Genomic DNA, 18,745 nt, shown 5'->3' with positions numbered 1-18,745 from the left:
TTATGAACTGTGTTGACTCTTCTGTGAGATTTAATGTGCTGTGTAGCATTTGGAATCTTTTTCTGGGATTGGCTTCTACATTTTGCAAATTTATGGCTATATGACCTAGACAACATATTGAATCATTTTAAACAGGTTTCTGGAATTCTTTCTTTCTTTTTTTTTTCCGGAGCTGGGGACCGAACCCAGGGCCTTGCGCTTGCTAGGCAAGCGCTCTACCACTGAGCTAAATCCCCAACCCCTCTGGAATTCTTTCTATAAAAGAGATAATGCAGGGTTGGGGATTTAGCTCAGTGGTAGAGTGCTTGCCTAGCAAGCGCAAGGCCCTGGGTTCGGTCCTCAGCTCCATAAAGAGAGGGGGGAGGAGGGAGGGAGGGAGGGAGGGAGGGAGGGAGGGAGGGAGGGAGGAGAAAGAGAGGGACAGAGAGAGAGAGAGAGAGAGAGAGAGAGAGAGAGAGAGAGAGAGAGAGAGAGAGAGCTATTTATGCTATAATAATGTTCTTAGTATAAGACAGGAGGAGGAGCTGGCTGGAAGTAGGGGCACTTGGTAGGCAGGAAGTGCTGTAGCACTGATAACACAACTGTCTGCTTTAGATGCTGCCAAATCACTCCTCAGCAACCAAATCAAGAAGGGTATCAATTTTTATAATAAAGTTTTATTGAAATACATCCATGTATTTGTTCCAAATGTCTGTTCTCACACTATGATAAAAGTAGGTTAACTGTCAAACAACATATGATTCAAAGGCCTTAATATTAGAATCTGGCTTTTCACAGGTTTTTGACAACTCTGGATCTAAATGCCTCTGCTCTCTCAGGACTTTGCAATGATGAGCTTTTGCTCTACATCATAGAATTCCTTTACATTCCCTACTGTGCCTTGAAGGTAGCAGGTAATTCTGAACTCAAATTTTATTATACTATGTGAAGTTGAATTGAACTGAATACACATATTTAATATGAATTAGATTGGTAGTTGCTTTGCTTAGCCTTTAGCTTTCTCCCAAAGAACACTTTTCAGTTAAAAAAATTATTTTGACTCTTGCATCTACATGGTTGAAAGATATTATGGTTTGGAAGTTACCCACTTCACCTTGCCCGTAACAGAATGTGATGTTCAGGGGTTGAGCAAACACTGCCCCTATGCCAAAACTCTTTTATCCTCAAGGATGTACAATTTTGGAAAGAGATGACTGAGACTCTCGTGGTCTACTCACAATGGAAGAACAAATAGTATCTCATGACTGTAAAAGACATGAGATCTAAGCCTTGTACCCAGGACTCAGAATGCCCAGTATGTCCTGTCTCTTTCCCAACATCCTCCTGACTTCATTTCCTGTGCCTGAGTTCTCACCACAGTCAGACCCAATCTCCTTGCTACTTTTCTCAACTCTCTTGTGCCCCTGCTCTAGTAGATCCCCTGACAGGAGCACTCTACCATAAGACTGTTGTTGTATAATTAAATTAAATGTTGTCTTTTACCCTGCACTAGGTCTGGCACTGTAAGGCCACATGGCATCTGTAGGATATTTTCATCTCAGTCAACAAAACATCTCACCGACTTTGCTCTATCCCCTATCACACTGTCAATGGCTACTCTCTGAGCTTGGCAACAATATCTCTATCCGTTTAGTTTCCAAGGCAGGTTGCCATCATGCCAAACATATACTTCCCAATTTCGTGGCGGCCTAGTGTGGCTAGCCACCACACACTCTTTTGAACTGAAATCACCACATGAAAGAACACACAACACAATAACCTCCAATCCTATTGATAAGATATAATTTGCTCATCCAGACATACAAAGCTCTGTACATATCCATTCCTTAAGAATATTCATAACAACCTGTAAATGTGCAGAGAGGAATCTTGACATCTGCCTCCATGTTCTCTCAGCTGCTTCTCTCCCCTCTTTTTTCAGTCTCCTCCCTCTCTAAAATTTTTCTCCCGCCCATCCTTGCGCTCATCCAATGGCGGGCCTCATTCTAGCTTGTACCTGTCTTACATAAGACAACCACAGTATCCAGCTATCATATTCCCTTTGGTTACATCATATTCTTAGCACTATATTGAATATGCTTCCTGGTACCGTCTTTGGACACTGTTGCTCCATTTCCATGCCATGTTCTGTCACATCTATAACCTTCTGCTACCTCCCTCTGTTCCTTATTAAGTTCATTAGTCATTGATTCCCCCTATTCTGTGTAATTATTTAGGAGTGGGGCTGCTGTATGTGCTATTCATTGATTTATTCCAATCAAGCCAATAATATATATATATATATATATATATATATATATATATATATCAAACACACAGAGAATTTATTTTCTTCCTAACATGTACAAAAATAGGGACTCACTTAATGGGAGACATTCAGTAAATATTTCTACAGTAAAGGGTAAAATCAAGATGCTATAACAAGGCTTTTATTTTTGGAGTTAGACTGAGGGTACTAGCCTTCTTATCCATTTCTGCTGTGTGACCTATAGCACGACTCCTTATCTTTTAAAGCATCCTCTCTTTTCTCCCATGAGAAAATAAAAATGAAAGTGTACATTTATATCCGGAAGGTCTTATAGAAGAAGGTACAGGGTCCCAGGATGATGACAGTGTTGTTGCCCAGGATAACTTGCTTTTATGTTCCTTTTATATTTTTTCTTTTTAGAGTAATAGAGGGCTTCTAGAGGGCTTCACTAAGTATCATTTCTTCAAGATATATTAAAAAATATGTTTCATGAACAAATTAAGATATAACATATTATACTTATATTTTACTTTCCCATTCTAATTAAATAAACATTGATATCTTATAAAAAAGCATTTACTAGCTTTGAAAAACACACAATATTTCTTATATGTCTGGTATGGTTTAAGCTTTGGTTCCAGGAGCATAAAACACACACAGTCAGTAGAGTTGTGGCAACCACAGTCCTATAGCTCACTCTCCAGTAGTAACCAAGAGTAGGTGAAGACCATGAGTGCTGTAATGAAACACAGATCCATAAAGGGCTTCTCTCCCAGCAAGAAGGTCACAGATCACTGTCTTTGCATTTCTCTGAGCTTCCATTTGTCTTAATATTTCAATTAACATTTGTGTCACTTTGTGTGGTTGTTTTTATTATTATACACTTTTTTCAAGAAGAAGATTAAATGTAAAAATTTTAAATCACCTAGAATCAGAGAGTTAGTAAGATATATGCAGGCAAAATTAGACCCATATTGGCAGATTCTTAAACCACACTCTCATTTAAAAATGGCTGACACCAGTTCTATCAGCAGATACATGGGTACTTTCTGAGTCGTTGTCTATTTAGAATTTGCTTTGTCCTCTGTAAAGATAGTATCTGTTGTCACAAGATTCTGAGAAGAATTAAATAAACTAACAGAGAAGAAAAATTCGCCCAGACCTAGTCACTGTCAATAAATCAGCATTAGTTCTCATAGCCTTTTCTTCTCCTGAAATTTCTTTGTGGTTATAGTATTCTGGGTCAGAGTTTGAGCATCTAGACAAAGTAACCAAATAATAATGGCTCTTATCAGTTAAGCACGTACTATATTAAGGTCTGTGCTAACAGTTTTGCATGAATTAACATGTTGCATTGTCTCATTGTCCCTCTGTGTTGGTATTTAGACTATCGTCAATCCCTAGAGTTTGGGCTCCTGGGTTATCTCTTGACCACTCCGCTATCTAATAGCTATCTAAGATCAGAAAAAGAAAGAAGAGAATGGGGGAAGAAGGGCTAAGGGGAGGTGAATGGAATTAAATGGAGGAAGGAAAGGATGGGGTGGAGGGAGAAAGAAAAATAAGGATATCTTTGGAAGAAGATGCTGGCCCTGATAGAGTTCTGTCTGTTGGATCCCCCACCCCTTGGGTACTGTATTTGTTCACAAAATAGCACAGCAATGTTTATTCTAAGTTAGACATTTTTCTGTTCCCACCATTGTTTTATGAAACTGATGCTCCTGGGCGTTTTCCCTCTTCTGGCATCTTGGTAAGGGTGTGTTTCTTCTACCTGCTCCTCACCTGCCTTTCTTTCCAGGTCAGTCACTTTTCTCTCTTTATTCACTACTGTTCTAGTGCCAACCATTTGAGAAGGAAGCCAGGGTTTAATATGGGTTAACAGTGGGAAAAATATGGGAAAAATTGTTTTGTATCATTGCTCCATCAAGCTGTCCAGATATTTTTATTTCATTAACTAAAAACTAAGGCAACTTTTCCCTTGATTCTGTGCTATTCAATAAAACACATAGCTAAAATTGTAGGAAAGACTGTCTGTTCCCCCATAGAATTAGCAGGACAAGACTGGAGGGGATAGCTCGATCAGTAAGGTGCTTACTGCGTAAGCATGAGGACCCAATCTTGATCTTCAAAGTACATACAAAACTTCTCAGCATGCTGACATGCACTAGCAATTTCTACACTGGGGTGACATAATAGGAGGGTTCCCTGAAACTCACTGGCTAGCCAGCCTAGCCTAATGTTTTCACTCGAGGCCAATGAAAGACTCTCAAAACCAAACAGAAAACAAAGTGGATGGTGCCTGAGAAAGGACAGCAAAGACACAACATTAACCTCTTATCTCTACTCATACATATACCCAATTACATGTTCCTACACACACACACACACACACACACACACACACACACGCGCGCGCATAGACCCTCGAAAACCATCTGTACGCGCACACACACAAGCATATGCACAAACATGCACATGCACACGCAAAGAGAGACACACAGAGAGAAACAGAGAGAGAGAGAGAGAGAGGGAGAGAGGGAGAGAGAGAGAGAGAGAGAGAGAGAGAGAGAGAGGCGCAGAGGGGTAGAGAGAGACAATGGAGCACCCTGGTCCTTTGTTCTCCTTTTCAAAAATGCAAAACCCCAAAGCTTGGGTCTTGCCTCATCTAGATGTGGCTTTGCAAAGAAATATGTCCTTACTGAGGCAGTAAAATATTTGCTAAATTCTCCTAATGAGGGGGGATTTGCAGACTATGATTTCTGAGCAGCTACATTGCCAAAGAAGGTTTGACAAAAATATGCAACAGTAAAGCAGGACCGAACATGCAGAATTGGGTCATAAAACTATGTCCCCTGTGTGTTGTGAGGCAAGACGCCAACAGCCCTGTGCCCTCAGCCACCTGTGTACAATTGTGGCTGATCATCTGGGATTCACTGGAGGCTGATTAGATTGTTTCTGTCCTGAGGCCATTTTATTATAATGTTCGGTTGTGAATTTCATTAAGTTTTACAGTCCTCTATACATGTGTTTATAACAAGAACTGTCTCCCTTGTGGGATGACATTTGTTTTTATAAAACAAAATGAAATCAAAATCCAAGCTTACAAAGGAAAAATTAAGTGTTGAAAAACCATAGGCACAAAACAAATATCTGGCAGAAAGCATTATGAAATGTGAATTGTTATTCGCCCTGGGTTTGGGAGGCAATTTGGGGCATTACTCAACATTTGATGTAAATCACCTATGGAAGTATATTCAATAAATGGTGAAACTGATGGGTGTTTCATCCCACACAGTATTAAGATACACCTAGAAGCAGAGTGTGAACTTCCCCTCTGTAACAGAAACATGGTTTTTATTTTGCCTTGTTTTGTTTTTATCTCCATTGTTGAAAGTGGTGACAGAACCAAGCTACAGTGTATGGAAAGTGTTAAGGAGGAGGGAAGGGTTACTCCATCTGTGTTTCCAGAATGTTTCAGACCCAAGAAGCCAAATGAACGTACCCTATACATTCACCTTTCTGTCTCATGTTGCAGAACTGTAAGGCTTAGAACCTTTGACGAAAATGTGGCATTTTATATCGTGGAATTCTTTAGTTCAGGAATTGGCAAAGTAGTAATACAGAAAATGCTTTTCATCTTCATGAAACATATAATCTCTGTGGCTCAAGTCTGCAGCTGAACCCAGTGACAGATAGAAAATAAGTACATAGATAAATGGGGCTAAATATCAATAACACTTTATAAGGTGCTGAAACTTGAATTTCATGATTCGCCAAAAAACTTTTCTTTGCTTTTTTTGTCTTTCCAAGCAAGAGTAAACACTATCTCTTGCTCAGAGGTGGTACAATAGCAGGCATTCCATGTTCTCTTTCATGTGTGGGTGAATTTTGGGGTATGTGTGCTTAAATTGAAATAAACAGCCACAGATACCAAGCAACTTGTAAAAGGCCATAGTGTAGAGGTTGCTTTCTATGACTATATAAACAAAAGTGCTGTAAAGAGAGAATTGGGAGTAATGAAGCAGGAAGAGTAATAAAGAATCCTATTTATAGGGTGGGAAATGGGGAGACAAGAGTCAAGGCGGTCAGATGAGCAAGAATGACTGACTAAATGCCCTTGAAAATGTCATGTGATAAGCTACAGGCTTCCTAAAATATAGACTAGTAAAGGAGTTTTAATAAGTTATCCTATAGTGGAGAGGAGGCACAATGGCTCTCATAAACACTATAGGCTATAAAATAAAAATCTAGTGCCAGGGATAGGATATCTCTTTTGCAACTGTTGGGTCAGTGTGGTCATTTGAACCCCAAACATCTCAGAGTATTGTCATTGCTCTTGGTTGTCCTCCAGAACTTGATACCCAGACCTTATTACTGAAGACAATAGATACTATACTCATAGAACATGAGGTATCAAGTTGGTACTGATCTGGAAGGTTTATCTATATTGGCTACCTTTCAGCATTCTAGAAGGCACTATGCATGCTGCTGGAGGACAAAAGTAATTATCACTCTGCATATTGATGGGTTGTGGTTTTCGGTAATAGTCTCTGATAGTTGCAATGAGAAGTGTTCTTGATGAGGATTGAAGACTAAACTTATTTGTGAGTATAAACACAAATGCTCACAGATTGTTAGAAATTATAAATTTGTGGTTGTAGATTCTTCTCCAATAATCATGACTCTGGAGCCAAACCACAATATGAATATATATACACACACACATATATGTATATATATATATATATATATATATATACACGTGTGTGTGTGTGTGTGTGCACGCACACATGCACGCATGCACATGTATTCCTACTCCTACAACTAAGGCTCAGAGAACATGTAGAAGAGGAGGCAGAGATATTGTAAGAGCCAGAGGATCCTGGACTTTGCTGTATAGCGTCAGTAGCCATAAAATCTCAACAACATGACCATCCAACATGAGCTGAACAAGAAGACCAATGAATATGCCAAACTGGACAAGGAAAAGCTCGTGAGGACACAACTGCTTACAAAGAAGTCTCAGCAATTGAATAAAGCTGGGAGTAGGAGAGGAGGCCTTCCCTGGGGATTAGAGATTGGTTCTAATGCTTTGATTCGATCAAGAATCTGCATAGCCAGGTACTGAAGGTCCTTGTCTCCAATTGATTTTTGATTGATCAATAAAGACGCCAACACCAAATGGCTAGACATGGGACTGGATACCATGTATAGGACACAGAGATTTACTAGGACTTGGGGAAGAAGAATGGGACACAGTAGCAGCAGGTTATAAAGCCAAACAGCCATGTGAGATTTCAGGTAAGTAGCCACTGGGCACTTTTCTGATTGGGCCTAGGGTAGCAGGGAAATGTTTAGGAGTGCCCAACCTTTGAGGTAGCCAAGGCATTTAAAACTAAGCTAACATATGTGTGCTGATCCAAAGATAGTTCCTGGGCAGGTGTGCACGTGTGATCTGCTGGGAGCGAAAGTGGTGTAGCAAAAATCTCACCGCTACAGGGAAGAGCACACTAATTTGTCATCTAGTGCCAAAAGTGAGTTCAGAAAACATATATACAAATAACATTAAATGAACTCAACAGACCATATTTATGAATGTATATTCATATAGTCATATATATATGCATATGGTGTATCTACAAATATATATGGAATAACAATTGATGAAAAAAGAGGTTATGAATTTGAAAGAGAGCAGAGACAGTACTTAGATTCCTTTTGGGGGAAGGAAAGAGATGGGAGAAATGTCGTAATTGAATTACAATCTCAAAGATAAACAGATAAACAGGCAATTATCAATCATACCCAGAATACTTGATTTTTAAAAATTGCTACTTCAATTGCTGACTTGGATTTCATGAAATAATTATTAAACGAATTTTGGCTTAGGATTAGGGTAAGACTTCCCAGCAAGTGCTGAAGCTATCCGAACTATATAGATGCCATTTTGAACTACATATTAATGTGAAATGGCATGCTTGACATCGACAATTACAAATCAAAATACCAGTCACCTCTTACAAACATTGAAGATGTTATGTCTTGCAGTGTCAAGTAATTAGACAAGATTTAATCGTTTATAATTGTTTAATTATTCATTAGTATACAGTTAACGTTTAACATTTAATAAATGGTAAAATGACATATTCCAACTTAAAAAATTAATTTGTAATTTATTAGTAATAAATGTCCGGTATGTATACATATTCTCTACACTTGTAGTCATATGAAAAGTTCTTGGGAGAAAACAAATGGAAAGAGAAACACATTTAAGAAGCCCTTAGAGCCCCTCATTTGTTTCAGCCGAGCTATTTCTCAAATAGACTAGAGTAGAATATCCAAGAGGCTGAAAAGCAATGGCAATTTTCGTGCTCACATTTAGGCTATTTGATATGATAATATTATAATTTCATGAAGATTAGTAAATTAATTTTCATTTTTAGCAGGGTAGTTTGTAGACTAGAATGACCACAGGATCCAGCAGTCCTACTTCTAGGCATCTATAGAATAAAATGAGGTCAGTTTGTCAATGAGACATCTACCCTCCAGTGCATTGTATAGCAGAATCTACAATAGCAAATTTAACTAAGTGTCTATAAACAAAGTAATAGGTAGAGAAAATGCAGTAGAAATACCTGATGGGACAATAATCAGCCTTTAAAAATAAGTCTTCCCATTGGTGACATATAAACAGACCCAAGAAACACAATGCTAAACCCAAAAATCAGACTGCAGAGTGGAAGTTACCAGTGGTGGAGGGGAGAAGAAAATGAGTGAATAAAAATTCAGTTACATGGTACTCATAAGATGAATTCCATTGTACACCGTGGAGCCTAATAATCAGCAACCTTGTAACGAATGCTTATATATTGCTCATTGAATAGATCTTAGGTGCTCTTACATCCAGATGTGATAAGAATGCAAGCGAAATGTAATTAATTTATTTACACATTTCCTAACATGTACTTACATCAAGCTGTTATATTGAAGCAGGAAGTGGCTTCACAGAAGTTCTAAGCACACTCACAAGTGATTTTCAAGGAGTTTAGAGATGCCCTGATGCTACATCAAGTTTGGAAATTGACAACCAAGATTTCTCTTTATCTTTCGGTCTTGAAATAACGTTAGATCCATGGAGATGTAAAAATTACAAGAGTAACTGTTTATCCTCACATGGCTTCTCCCAGTGTTAACTCATGTAACTGTTGTATAATGTTCATAAGTACAGATTACAGACTAAAAATGTCAAACCGTTCACAAGTATATAAAACTCTCATGTCAACTGAACAATAAACGAACACCAATGGGCAGTTACTGATCATGGACCTCTGGTTATCTGTTTGTAAGGATAGATCTCTCCATGCCTCTGTGATCCAAGCCACATTTTATACAAATTTAAAAGTTGGAAATATAACCGTAACTTCAAATCAAGATAGGGCTTCCTATAAATTTTCCTTTTAAATTTGTTTTATATAATTTTAATTAAATATAATTAGATCATTTTTTCCTTCTCCGTCTTCCCTCTTGTCCCTTCTAAGTCCCCTCGTGACAACTTCTCCATGTCCCCAACTCTTACTCTCACATTGATAGTTTCCTTTTTCTTAGATTACTGTTACATGTATGTACGTGTGTGTGTGTGTGTGTGTGTGTGTGTGTGTGTGTGTGTACATGTGTATTGCAAGCATATGTGTATAAGTACAACCTTCTGTGTCAGTTTCTGTTCTTTGTGTTTCAGGGGGAGCTCTCTGTATTTGATAACCAAATAGGGGGTTCTTCTGTGAGAGAGGCTAATTCTCCCTCTCTCTACAGTCATTAGTTGCCTGTAGTTCTATGTCTAGGGATGGTCCCCATTAGTTTCACTCTTCTGCGTTAGCGTGTCTGTTGAAGTTGCATTGTTCAGGTCTTATTTATGAGAGACGTTTTTCACAGCAGACATTCAGGTTTTCAGGTTCTTACAATCTCTTCCCCATCTCTTTTCCAATGAATTTTTTTTAATTCCTTAACCCACTACAAGGAAGGTCCACATACCTCTCCTTCATATTACCTGGTCTTGGCTTTGCCTGGGTAGCTCAATATGATCCCTTAAGGCAGGAAAGCCCTTAGAGAAAGTGGCAACAAGCCAGACCTATTTAAGAGCTCCAAGAGTTGCTGGCCCCCTCTATGGAAAGAACGTGCCCCTGGTAGCCACTGCCCCTTGAGCTTGGCCCCAGCCTGAGGAACCATGGAGTATGCCTGACTTTGAGCCTGATGCAGGACCACCCAGACTGACCAGGAGAAACAAAGCGAAGCCTGCCAAGCCACTCTGGTAAGCAAGAAAACAACGTGCAGCATATGACATTAAAATCTCAAGTGGTGTTTGCACCGGAAGGTCGATTTCCAGAAAAGGCAGCTTTGAAGGGTGAAATGATGACATTTTGGCACTCTCGTGGTGTGCCCTGACCACCTTTTGCCTTACTTTAATTGTGTATCTTATATCAGCCCTCACTCTACTTGGAGTAGTGCTTGCTATAGTTATTTTTCTTTTATTCTTTGTTTGTTTTTATTCCCAACAAAGCCTGGTGCCTTTTGACAGGAAAATCTCATTGAGTTGACTTGAAAACAAACTTTTAGAAGGAAAAGATCACGTTCCCTCTAAGTGAAAAGGACAGTGTTGCGAAAACAGGCCCAAAGGAAATATAAGGAGCTAAAACATGATTCAAATAACACCTCAGAGTGTGAAAGAAACCAATGGATAGAATAAGTGGTATGGAATTTCAAATATCTAGTATTTTTTAGACAATTTCCACATTGTTTAATTGCGAAGCCTTGTACAATTGCTTTAAAAAAATGGTGCCAGCTTCCATTTAATTAACAGCTGGCCAAAATAGGACAAATATTTCTCACACTAATTGTATGCTTAAGAACAACCGAGGAACAAAAGCAAATTGATCCAATTGAGCACAGCATTTTGGTCAGTTGCTAGTGATATTTTTCCTTGACTCTGGTCGTTGGAAGAGAGACCCTTCCTACCCAACCATTTTGTTTGTTCCCTTATTACGTTTTTCAGTAATTAAAAAAACATATTTTAAAAAGAAACAAATTTAAAAATCTAAATGGGCTCATTTTAGACTGTTACCAGCTTAGTCCTTCTGCAAGCATAAACAGCTGTGAATTTTGGGTCCTTCTAAAACAGGAATAAAGAGAAACACTTGGAAAGCGTCTGCAAGTAAAGTCGAATAGTTTCTTCATGCATGTCTTTGGAGTGTACATCTACAGAGTCTGCATTACCTGCCAGAGATGAGACAGATTTGTTTGTTTGTTTGTTTGTTTGTTTGTTGTTTGTTCATCCATCCATTCATCCATGCATTTTGCTTATTTACTTTATGTCCTGCTCACTGCACCCCTCCTGGTCACCATCTCCCCCATTCTTCCTCTCTGTCTCCTCTGAGAAGATAGAGGCAACCCCTGCACATCCCCTCACCCTGGCAAGTCTTTGTGAGCCTATGTACATCCTCTCCCACTGAGGCAGACAGAGCAGCTCAGTTAGAAGTACGTATCCCATATAGAGGCAACAGTTTCTGAGAGAGCTCCTGCTTTAGTTGTTTGGGACCCAAACATGTTTCTTGACTGCATCTGGACTGGACAGATGTATTTCTTGTCATGGTTCTCTAAACAATACAGTACGACAACCATTTGTCTAACATTCACTATTTGATATTGTCTTAGGTTTAATAGGTAATTTAGAGCTTATTTAAATTACGCAGGAAGGTATATATGGCTGATATGAATATTCTGTGACATTTTTGTATGGGAACTTGAAAATCCACAGAACCAGGAACAAACACCTTGCAAATATCAAAGGATGGCTAAGTTTACACTTTCGTGGGTCTGAATTGTGTGTGGAAAAAAAACAGATGTAAGATAATCTCTCCCTTAATCATGATCAAGGGGGGATCATATTTGCTGAGCTTCCTTGTGGAAATAAGACATTATTTGTGCAAAATATTGGGAAAGCGATTTTTTTAAATAAGATGACTGTATTGTTGTGATAGACACTACAAATAAAGAAAGTTATTAAAGAAAACATTTGATCTGGGGATGTTGGTTCCAGAGTGTTAGAGACAGGACCATAGCAGGTGGGCATGTTACTGGAGCAGAAGTTGAGAGCTCATAACTTACTCATAAGCATTAGGCAAAGAGCACACTGGAAATAGCATGAATCTTTTGAAACCTCAAAGTTCACCCCTAGGGAAACACCTCCTCCAAGGTCCTCCCTTCCAATCCTTTTCAAACAGTTCCACTAGCTAGAGATAAACACTCAAGTATGACCTTATGGGAACTATTATCTTTCAAACCATCACAGTGGCTTTCAATTTTACATTTTTTTCACTTTTTCTGTGGGGAAGGTCATCAGAAGATGGAGAGACAAAACTCAATATCAGAAAAAAAAATATAAGCAAGGGCAAAGCACATATCCAGTCTACCTGGTTGTGCCTGACAATCAAAGCTGACGTGTAGCTTTTTGGACATTCCTCCCTGTCAGACATATATAATGGTGAATGTGCATGAAGCGGGAGGGGGGAGGTTAACCTCTTTTTAACTCACACAGTCAAGTTGTAAAAAGCCAAACACCAGCTATGGAAACTCCCGTTATACAGTTCGCTGAAGATGGTTATGAGGGCTAATGGACACAAAATGATATTAAAGACCACATTTGGTTAATGAATATTTTCCTTAGAAGCCTTATGGGTTTTGTCAACCAATAGCAATGAGAAGAACAAGAGAGCTGTAGTGGTCGAGCACTTGCCTGGCATAAAAGGGACCTGGTACCACCCGCACCACCACAATAACAGCAACGATATAAGAACGATAAAGGCTGACTTCTGAGTCTTTCCCAGGAATATCAGAGTTCTATCAACTAAATAGTGATATTCTTACTTTTAGTCCAGTGGTTCCAACCTGTAAATGCTGTTTTTTCTGCCTCAGAAAGTACAGATCCCAGGCTTTGTGACCAATAAAAGCGATATTTGATGGAGTCTATTCAGTATGACTCTGGCCACGCAGGCATGTGTGCAACATATTTTTCCTGAGGAGACGCAACACATATATTTCTACTCACCTCCGCCCAATACGGAGTCCATGATGGACCAAAATATAAATACCACCAAAGTCCAACTTGGTGAGTCATGAGTTTTACTGGGATCACTCACACAAATAAGGATGAAGGCTCGCTAATAGGAGCAGAAATGACTCACAAACAGCTGTATCACCAATGCTTACCCCAGCTCACAAACCTTGGGAACCTGGGGCACACTGCACAGCCTGCAGGCCACTCATCAGTTTGGAAAAAGTGTCCTTTCAAGGGAGCTCAGTTGGTTAAGCTTCTTCTAGGTAATTTGCCTGGTCTCTGCTTCTCTCAGACTTTGAGCTTGCTTTGTAGATCGTCTTATCTAAGAGTCACGCCCTGGGGGGAGGAGCCTCGTGAATTTGATCAGCCTGGGTCAAGTGGACAAAAACTAACCAACTCTGTGAAATCTTACACAGCTTTTCTAAATTAACCAAATTCCCTATTCTATGTCTCCGTGGAGCCCTGCATCTTCTTGATTATGGTTTGTCAAAGGATCTATGTATGGGAAGCTTGATTTTTTTTTTTTTATGAGAGTTGTGTTGTGGAAGTTGACAGACCATTTAATAGGTAAGATTTTCTGTGAGATTATTTGAATATTAAGAATGCTGACTTCAGATAGGGACCTAGCATAACTGTCCTCTGAGAGGCTTCACCCAGCAGCTGACTGAAACAGATGCAGAGATCTACAGCCAAACATTGGACGGTGCTTGGGGACTCTTATGGAAGAGCTGGGGGAAGGATCAAAGGCCCCAAAGAGAATAGGAACTCCACAGAAGACCAACAGAGTCAACCTGGACCCTTGAGGGGTCTCAGAGACTAAATCACCAACCAAAGAGCATACATGGCTGGACCTAGGGCCCCTGCACAAGTGTAGCAGATGTACAACTCAATCTTCATAGGACATAATGGGAGCAGGGGCTATCCCTAAAGCTGCTACCTGTTGGTGTAATACATTCCCCTTAACTGGGCTGCCTTGTCTGGTTTTGGACTGCAAAGACTTGTGCCAGGGTTAGGGGTTACCTGGGGTGAAGGGGCTTCACCCTCTCAGAGGAGAAGGGAGGGAGATGAGGGGAAGGATTGTGAAAGGGGGAAGATCAGAACTGGGTAGCAATTATTGACTTCAGACAAAACTCCTGTATTTCTTGTGGGATCCCGAATTAGTTTTCATGAGAGCAAGTTGGTATAAAAGCAAAGCTGATTGCTAAATCATGCTCTGGCTTCCAGTCTTGAAATCTTTCCTTCCACCCCAGGCCTTCTCCAGAATTGAACCTGTGCTACTTCTAGAAGCAATGTCTGTATAAATGTTCAGACCTATAGGCTAATCTCATTAAAATATAAAGCTACCTAGCCTACCTCAGATAGTGTGTTATAAAAACAAAAATATAATAATGTTACATATACATAATGTTACATACACTTGGGATGGTCTTTGTTTAAATAATCACCTTGAAATTCTCTTTGTGTGATGATGCATGTCTATGCCATCCACAAAGGGACATAGATCTGCATCCCTTAAACTCTCACCAAGGAAACACACAGCACTTGCTAGGAACGAAATGTGTGTGCCCTGACAAAGTATAAACTATGAACTCTTAACCCAGATGTGATGGAATGTAGAGTAGGGCTTTGGGAATTTTAGGCGTAGTAAGGAGAACTGAGAGCCCATTGTGAGATTTGTAATTTCTTCCTTTTGTAAGACTAAGAGTACCCCAGAAGCCAGAAAGCAAATCACTTGGTACCTGGATAGTCCTTAACCCCTAGAATTGAGAGTTACAAATTCTTATTGATTGATGTATCTAGTCGATGTTATTTTGTCACCCAAGGCAGATAATTTTTAGATGAGTAAACAGACAAATAGATGGGATGGAGAAAAACTTACCTCAAGAAAGTAAAGAGATACATGTTGAATATTTAACTCTTGGGATACTTATCACACCAGTAAGTATGACAACAGTGGTTAGAAATCGGGGCTTCCTATTTGAATATTCTACTGGCTTCTACCCATGCTGTCTTATAGCAAGTGACGTAGCCCAAACATATTGTCTAGCAAATGAAAACAATTATAAAGGGGTCCAACGCATGGATCCCATTTTCTTTTGAGAAAAGTATAAGCGAATGACATACAAATGTACACAATAATCTGGAACAAGATGGAGAAGTCATCAACGAATTAACAATAGCTATCTTGGGGTGGGAGAAATCTGGAAGGCTGTTTGCTTCCTTTCACTCCCTCATGCTCTCTCATTTTTCCGTAATTAGCAGGCACCACTTGTGTATACCATATGCCAGCTTCCTCCCACGGCGCCTCTGTTTTTCCTGGACACCCTGTCAGGGCAGACACTCACGTGTCTGCATTCTCCAAAGAGTTAACAGTGCTGGGGAACAGGGAAAGATCTGTGGAAGTTCACTGTATGTAACAGGGTGCTTGCACCTCAGACCTCACTGCATACTGAGATTCCTGTGAGTAACCAGCAGAGACCTCTCTCTCTCTCTCTCTCTCTCTCTCTCTCTCTCTCTCTCTCTCTCTCCCTCTCTCACTCTCCCATCACCACTCAGTCCTCCTTGGGGGCCTTTGTCTGGACTCCAGCTGCTAATGCAAATAAGCATGGACTCACTCTTTTCCTCTGCAGGAAGTCTTGCCTCAGCCCAACACTTTCTCTTCCTCTACAGCTGGCTGCATGTTATTCCTCCACAAAGGCCTTCTTTCCTCACTTAAAAAAAATACCAAAGCCAGCTGCCGAGAAGACTGGATTTCACCCATGCTGTTGCACATAAACAATAAAACTTAAGCTTTAATTACCTAAAGTTGAAAAAGTCCATGTGCCGTTTATCATTTGCCTGCATGATACTGTATCGGACTCCAGTGAAGACCACTGCTGCCCTTTAAAGCAGAAACATTTTGATTAAGAACAGAAGTGCCAACCACAGCCTGATGTAACATGTGGCTGATCTTTAGGGCACATTACCCACCGACACATTGGTCTAGTTACCGTGTTTCCCATCATGCTCTAGACATTGGTTTTTAAATTCTTGGAGCTGTTAGAACTCTGAAAAAAAATTCTTGCCAGGCATTTAGGGTATCTTAAAGGATATGCCACAAATATCAAGACCTTGGTTTTTTTCTATATGTCTGTATTATGTGTCTATATGAGTACAGATGTGTGTACAGGTGCATATGCATGTACACCCATATGACCCACATGTTTGGAGGCTTGAGATTGATGTCAATATGTCAAGATGACTTTTCTTCCTCATGAGACAGCATCTCTCTGAACCCAGAGCTTACTGTTTTGGCTGGCCCTACATCATTTTTCATACTCTATATATTGTTGCAGGGTCTGTCCCTGAACTCAGAGATCACTCCTGTATTGGGTAGCCAGATTGCTCCAGGATTGCTTACCTCTCCCTCCTGCTTGCAGAGGTTATGAGCAGTTTGCCAAGCCCACTTGGCTTCTACCTGGGTTGTGAAAATGCAAACAGCAGTCCATACATTTGCATAGCAAGCACATTACCCACCGAGCCACCTTCCTAGTCCCAAGATTCCATTTTCTAAAGGTATCCTAAAGGACTTCCCCTACCTACTGTGAAATCACAGCTCTTAAAAATTAAGCAGAAACAGAAATGAGGGGGAACATAGTGGCTTCTAAGGCAAAGCCCAACAGTTCATACTCGAGTTGACCTGAATTTTCATCTTTAACTGCTATGTGTAACTGAGACTATGCTAGTTATTTTTATAAATGAAAGCTAGCATGGACTAGCCTCCATAAAGACAACCACAATCCACTCAGGCTTGTCCTAAAACCTAAGTATGGATTACTGTATCCAATAAACCCATGAATTTTTCCTACAGCTCACACAACCTTCCTTTGTACCCACTTCATCAGCAAGCTGACCTACTGAAATAACCTGTTCAAATTCCCCCCGAAGTTGTGAAGGCTCCCCTTTAAACCATAGCTCACATCAAACCTGTGCTCCTAAAATCTTGGAACTAACCCAGCTCCCCCTATAAATGTAAATCTTCTGTACCTTCATGCTAACACAGAACTGGAAAGAATTACATGACATCCTTAGAACAGATGCATTAATATTCCATATTTGTTTAAAAAAAAACCTCTTCTGTTATTTTGGCATAGACATTTTTAAAAATCACTCCTATTAGCAGTAAAACATCTGTGTTCCCAAAGGGTTGGGCTGTATGCCATCACATGTTTCAGCCCTTAGCATTGCAACTACCAGAACAGAAGAAGAATAAAAGGGCTATTACTATACTACATATTAATATTACACATATTATTATTATAACATCCTGAAGCCCATATGTTCTGAATTTAAAGATATCTTAGTGATAGAAATTGGCAAAATGGCAATTTTTCTAAAACATTATCAGAAAGTATACACTAATATTCTATTCTTTTTTATTGTGTAAACTCCAAGATGTCTTCAAATTTATCCTATCAAATTTCTTGTTAAAAACATAAGGTCAGAGTATATGGTTTGGTCTTCCAGATAACTTTTACGAACATCGGAATTCCTATCTCTCCAAAAAAATATATGGACTTATTTTTAACATCAGAGTTCTGTAACCTTCATGTGTCTTCTTCATGTTTGAGCTGTTTATGATTTAGAAAGCCAAAAATTAATAGAATGAAGTTGACCTGCATTTTGGTTTAGTTTTCAAGTAAAAACATCAAGAATAAAATTTTAAGAGCATTCTGTTTGCTATCCTACATCACAAGTTTTAGGTGTGAAATGCTAGAATATGTACAAATTAATTATAAAGAAAAAAGTCCTAGCCCCTGACTCGGTCGTACATGCTCTCATGGTGTCAAAACCAAATGTTAAAGTGTGACTGCCTTGTATTCTGCCAGAAGGAAGCTCTTCCACTTATCCACCATCAGTACCAGGTTCATAATCTCTTTTCTCTAGCACCATGATCATGGGCATATTTCATAACTTGAGCTTCTGAGCTTATAAAATAAGACTCTTTGTAAACATGGCTTAAATGGGACAACAATCTGTGAGCATAAAAAGCCCAGTGTTGTGCACAACACACAGTAGGTACTCAATTTATAATAGTTCTCATGGCAGATGTCATCCTTCCTCTAACCCAGTGGCTCTCAACCTTCCTAATGCTGTGATCCTTTAACACAGTCTCTCATGCCTTGGGGATACCCAACCATAAAATTGTTTTGTTGGTACTTCATAACTGTAATTTTGCTGCTGTTATGTACAGTAGTGAAAGTATCTGTGCTTTCTGATGGTCCTTTGGGGTCTTGACCCACAGGTTGAGAATCACCACTCTAGCTTCTTATCCAGAAATGCCCAAAGAGAAATGTGATGTTCACATCCCAGCTACAGCCTCACAATAAAGTACCTCCTTAATAACCTTGATC

The sequence above is a fragment of the Rattus norvegicus genome, chromosome 4 (assembly GCF_021556685.1).
Source record: "Rattus norvegicus strain SHRSP/BbbUtx chromosome 4, alternate assembly SHRSP_T2T, whole genome shotgun sequence".
Taxonomy (NCBI): Eukaryota; Metazoa; Chordata; class Mammalia; order Rodentia; family Muridae; genus Rattus; species Rattus norvegicus.
Note: the sequence above shows the minus strand (reverse complement) of the source record.